The 6,625-nt window shown below is 33.7% G+C and overlaps 1 pseudogene; it reads right to left on the minus strand.

Moving 5' to 3' along the window:
- Positions 1-525: 525 nt before the first annotated feature.
- LOC124959213 (olfactory receptor 5D13-like) overlaps positions 526-6,625 on the minus strand; it is a 27,461-nt pseudogene continuing 21,361 nt past the window's right edge.

A 6,625-nucleotide genomic window follows, 5' to 3' on the forward strand; every position in this document is an offset into this window, starting at 1 on the left:
CATTTATGCTAACACACACCATACAACCTACAAAACAAAAATATGCACTTTTTGGGGAAGAGATATGCATTATGCTTTTATAATGTACCAATGTTCTGTATGTGAGATTGAATAAATATTCCTTTTAAATTTTGTGCCTGAGTGTTGAAGAACTCTTAGGTTACTATATTGCACTTGATATTTCTCTATGGTAAGGTATAAAGTTGCAAAAACTCTAAGTTCACATCTCAAAAATAACTAAAAAGGAATAGAATACTTATTTCAGAAGCCAAATGGTAAAGTGCTAACTTAACATTCTTCCATGACAAACTAGATTAGAGATTTTAATTTCAATAGACTTGATTACTGTACTTTTTATTATTTTACAGTTTATTTTCCAAACTTCCATTTAAACAGACATTGAATTATCAATCAACTGGTGATTATATTAAACATGTACTGCTTGGTTTTTGAAAACTGAACTTTCAAATTGATAATGATTCCAAGATATCTTGAACCATTCTGCAAGATATTCTTAGACAGACATTACAATATGTGATATAATTTGGTGTTGATTAATTTCCTGACTGTCTCCTTCATATCTTTGTTCCTGAGGCTATAGATCAGGGGGTTCAACATGGGGATGACCACTGTATAGAAGAGAGAGGCCACCTTAACCATGAGCCAAGAACTTTTGGTAACTGGAACACAGTAGAGAAAAAGGATGGTCCCATGGAAGATGGTAATTGTGGTCAGATGGGAGGCACATGTGGAGAAGGCTTTGTGATGACCCCCACCTGAAGATATCTTCATGATTGTGATAAAAATGAAAACATAGGAAGCATGAATGATCACCAGGCTGCTTATTTCATTCAATGTAGCAGACACTAAAATGATCTTCTGGCTAATATAGGGATCTGAATAGGATACAGCAACAATGGCAGCATGCTTACAAACAAAGTTATTTATGATATTATTTCCTTGGAATGATAATTTCAGTAAAAAGTAAGTAAGTGTCAAGGAACAGACTACCCCAAAGAGTATGATGCTCCAACTGACAAGTAACACAGCTTCTGGGACATTGCAACTGTATAGAGAAGAGGATTGCACATGGCCACAAATTGGTCATAGGCCATTACTGCCAACATGAACGTCTCTGACACCACAAATATGCATGCAAAGAATAACTGCAGGATGCAGCCTGGGAAGGAGATGGTTCTGTCTTCCATCACCAAGTTTTCTAAGAGTTTGGGAGTCTCCACTGTACAGTAGCAGAAATCAATGAAGGACAAGTGACTGAGGGAAAAGTACATGGGTGTGTGGAGTTTGGGGTTGACCCTGATGACCAGGATCATGCCTATGTTGCCCAGCACAGTGACTGTGTAGATGGTCAGGAAGAGCAGGAACAGGAGCACCTGGAGTTCTGGGTATTCTGAGAAGCCCAGGAGGATGAATGTCACTCCAGCAGTCTGTTTTCTTGGGTTCTGGGGATACAATGGGGAAGTTGATTCAGAGAAGAAAGTAGAGAAGTTAGGGTAAGGCAGATTGAAATGAAGAAATACTCAGAGTCTTAGTGATTGCTCACAATGAGTGTCATGGAAAATATATCTGACAGTTACATTTATTCACAAGCAAGCCTTCATTAATGCCACAATTATAATGGAGTATGAAACTCATACAATGGAATAATAAGAAAACAAGTTGAGAGGGGAGAATAGAACTGCAGTTGGCCCTGACATATCTCCAACTCGCAAACTCAGGATTGCCACAGAACATTGACCTGATGGGAAGAGCCAGGCAAGCTTTTTGCATGAAATGCAATTTAGCGAACTTACTTATTTCCAAGGAAATACTCATCATGAGTTTCATCAACTTCTTCTGTGCCTCACCTATTCATCACTGAGAATTTAAACTCTAAAAAGAAAATTAATGACTCATCAAATTGACCAAGTTATTTTTTCCTGTTGTTTCATAGTTATTTTTGAACTTCTTTTCCCAGTGTCCTTCCCATGCTCAGACATCCCTTTTCTTCACTTTTTCTGTAAAATAATCATTAATCGTTATAGAAAAGTATAAATGCTCTTACCTCCTCTTGGTATAATCCATGTATATAGAGCAATTTCAAGGTGAAACAAACTTAAGTACAATAAGACCTGACCGATTTTTTTTATGTTGAAAACTTTTTCTTCTTTAGTGGGTAGAGGGATATCAGGAATTTAACTCAGGGGCATTCAACCACTGAGCCACATCCCCAGCCCTATTTTGTATTTTATTTAGAGATAGCATCTCACTGAGTTGCTTAGCTCCTCCCTTCTGGTGTGGCTTGCTTTGAACTTCAGATCCTCCTGCCTCAGTCTCCCGAGCCACTGGGCAAGTTGAAATTCTCCTACCACATCATTCTTAGGGGGTCAGTTCAATCTATCTCAAAACCTTCAAAGATGAGATGTTGCTTCCTGAGGAATTACAGTGGTTTTTTTTTTTTTTTTTGGTTCAGAAATTTTTTCTAGAATTCAGTAGTTTTGGTAGCCACATGATCCTTTCAATATTCTATTCTACTGGCTGCCTCTAGTTTATTCTCTTAATCTCTGAAGAAACAACACATTTTCTTCATTTGCATCATTTGTCATTGCCATGGTCACATCATTTTCTGTCTTTATGAATAACTGCAAACCCTGAAAGTTCATGCAGTATCTAAAACATAGCATACTTCACTTACTTTCTTACTTTCTTTCTTTCTTACTTCACTTTACTTTCTTACTTTTCTTACTTTCTTTGTGTCATTGTATGTTCCATGATAAAATAAAAATCCACAATAGCAAGGATGGAACACTAGGACATAGCAGGTATTCCATAACATTTGTAGAATAAGTGGATGCATGGATGTGAAGTGAATCAATTCTGCACTCTAGGAACATACTATATGTGCATTTAGGTAAAATCTTACAACACTACGAAAGACTTTAAAATTGCCTATTTAATTATGACTGCACTGTAAACACTCAATTCTCTAAGGCACATCTTAAGTCCTACAAAACAAGTAGTTACAGTGAAATCCCATGGGACCTAAGCAAGCTAATTTACTATAAACCAAGAACAGTTATGGAAAAAAGGTTATTGTATCATTTTAAATGTCCTGTGTTCCCTCAAATCACTTCAACTATGATTTTCTATAATTTAATACAATTATTCTAATCCACATTATAACTACTTTTGGAAACCTAAAATAGAAGTAGGCACAAGGGAAAGATCATTCCACATAGAATACTTTGAGTTGCATGCTTTATTAGCTGAAATGAAATATTTTGTAGTTCTCTGATTTATTATTATCTTATTATCCAAGACAATACACACACACTTATGTTTCATGAATAACATCCCTGCATATTTTCTTCTTCAACTGCTCCTTTAGATTTCCTTCAGTCCAATATTCATAATTTGTCTTCCTACTACATTGATTTTTGTCCTGAATCTATTTTAATATAACACAAAGCTCATTGAGTCAAAATTCCATAACTCTGCATACTTTTTCAAATGGTTCACAGTATCTATTCTTTCTTTCAATCTGTTTTTACATATTCTGAGCAGCCCAAGGCTGAAAGCAAAATCATTGCCATCAAAGACAAATGTATGCTGATATTTATATATTTGGCTAACTCCTACCCTCACATCTTTTCCACCCTTCTAGATTTTTATTCACCAATACTTATGAACTTGAGGCTTCAGGTTGAGGTTCACAGCCTCCCATTCAGTCTCAGAAAGTTTCACAATATTCAACAAACTGAAGACTCAAGGTGCAGATTGCAAATTCTTTCCTTCCTTTCTAGTGACATGCACTCCTGATTATTCTTTATTTATTTGCCATGTATCCATTACTTTATTAAGAATTTTAAACCATAGAATTTAAAAAAATTAAGTCTCATCCTCTGAAAAGTTTCTTCTGAGAGTCAACCGAAGAATAACGTATGTAATTGCAAATGATTCAATGTAACACAGAATTCTTATCACTTCTTAGAAATAAAGGTTTGAGCATTAAAGAAGTTGTTTGTGATAAAGAAAAACAAAATATTTCCTGGTAATGTAGGTCAGCCTTTTAGAGTGCATACAGTGAAAGAAAAGGAAACAAATATATCCAGCCAGCAGAACTGTATGGTTATCACGGCAACTAGATTGTAGCTGTGTTTGACCCCTTCAAGATTATAGGAACACATTCTTTTCCTTCTAAAGTAAAATGAAGGAAGAATTTAGTCAACCCACCTAAATACAGAAGACTTTGAATCATTTATTAAATTTGTTTATAAAGTTTGTTAGCCTTCTTAAGAAAAAAGTCTTTTTCTGCTCCAATCTTTTCAAAATAAACTCAGTGATGACAGAATGAAGAGAAGATGGAATCTTATACCTAGCTTCAGTGTGCCACACATAAATTCCACAAGACCTTGGGGATTTTGATCCAGGAGAATAAAACTGAAGTGCTGCCTCAGAAGCCATACATGGAGCAATTAGAGGAAACAAAGCCCCATGTGATATTTTGTTTGAATGTAATTTCTTCCAAGAAGGAGGAATACTTTCATAATCAATTTAATTTCCATGATCTTATGAAAAATCTGGTTATTGGGCATAACACATTTTGATTTCTTTACCTATTGTGTTTTAAATTTGCAAAAGAAAAAATCACGTTAAACAATAATATAGCAATAACTATTCTGAATTGTTTTTTGGATTCCATGTGGGTATATATGTACCCCTGTATATCTGGACACAAAGCTTGTACACAAAGATGAATAGATAAATCATCATATATATAAACAATGGGATATTACTTCAGCCATAAAGAAGAATAACTTTATGACATTCACTGGTAAATGGATGGATCTGGAGAAATAGGCCAATAGCAAAATAGGCCAATCTCAAATACTAAAGGTTGAATGTTTTCTCTGATATGTACCGAACAATCTCCAAAAAGAACAAATTTGAATTTTCTAACTGCTTTCTCATTTCAAACTTACTAAAAAGCTATAGTAATCTAAATGATGAGGTACTGGAATAAAGCAGATGCATAATCCATAGAATAATGGAATAGAATATAAATCTGAGATATAAACATATATATATATATATAGTCAATATATATATCAGAAAATGGCCAAAGATCCATTTAATGTTAACAAGATAATCTTTTAAATGAATGATATTTAGGAAGCCAGATATCTTTATGCAAATAAATTGAGACTTGCATCATGTTAAAAAAATACTTAAATGTATCAAGGACTTAAAAAGACCTAAAATTGAAAATGTAGAAAAAATCTTAGAAGAAACACTTCATGACTTAGTATGTATTAAGATTTCTTGAATATGACATCACAAGAATAGGAAAAAAAACCCAGAAAAATGGAGAAAGGAAAGAAAAATGGAAAATAACAAATGTTGGGAAATCAGTTCCTTGAATTATTCATGCGAATATAAAATATTGAAGTCTCTATGGAAATATAAATAACTAAATATGGAAATACCATATGATGTAGTTATTCCACTTCCAATAAATGCCAAATTAATTAAAAGCTGATTCTCTTACAGATTTAGTAACTGATTTTCTTAGCAGCAATATTTGCAATAGCTAAAGGTGGAAAAAACCCAAATGTTCATCAACAGATGTCAATATAGATGAGCCATGAAAATATCAAGCTAACTTGAAATAAGACACAAAAGGTAAATATTGCATAAATCTACATATATGATACTTTTGAGAGTGAAATTCATATTGACAAAAATCAGAAAAAAGAAAGGGAGAAAATACAATATGGATAGAAGACATAAAATATAAAAATTGAAATTGAAGTAGACCTTAGAAGATGGGAAGACTGCCATGTTCTTGTATAGACATAACTAGTACTGTCAAAATAGTCATACTTTAACCTAACTTTCCTTTTTTCATATTTGAATATACCACCAGTGTAACTTCACATCATGTTCAACCACAAGAATGGGATCCTAACTAGAATTAGCTGTAGTCCATGTATGTATGTCAAGATACACTCTCCTGTCATGTATATCTAAAAAAAAAGAACAAATAAAAGAGATAAAAAATGGTCATACTTCCAAAAGTAATACATAGATTCAATGCAATTCCCATCAAAATGCCAATGAAAGTCTCCAGAGAACTGAAAAAAAAATCTAAAATTGATTTGGAAGAATAACAGACTTAGAATAGTCAAAACAATCCCGATCAAGAAGAGTTATACTGAAAACATCACCACACTAGACCTCAAATTATTCTATAGAGATATAGTACATCATGGTATTGGCACCAAAGCAGACATGAAGACTCATGAAATCAAATAGAAGACACAGAGACAAGCCTGCTCATACACAGTCATCTCATAATTGACAAAATTGCCAGAAACATATGTTGGAGAAAAGAAAGATTTAATCAAATGATGGGGGAAACTATAAACATATACATATACATATCTATATGTAGAAGAATGAAACTAGATTTCTATCTCTCGCCATGCACAAAAGTCAGCTCAAAGTGGATCAAAGACCAAGAAATTAGACCAGAAACTCTGCAACTGCTAGAAGAAAATTATGCTCAACACTCCACAATGTTTTCATCAGCAGCAATTTCATTAATAAGACCATTCAGTGTAAA

This window comes from Sciurus carolinensis, chromosome 11 (genome assembly GCF_902686445.1).
Source record: "Sciurus carolinensis chromosome 11, mSciCar1.2, whole genome shotgun sequence".
Lineage (NCBI taxonomy): Eukaryota > Metazoa > Chordata > Mammalia > Rodentia > Sciuridae > Sciurus > Sciurus carolinensis.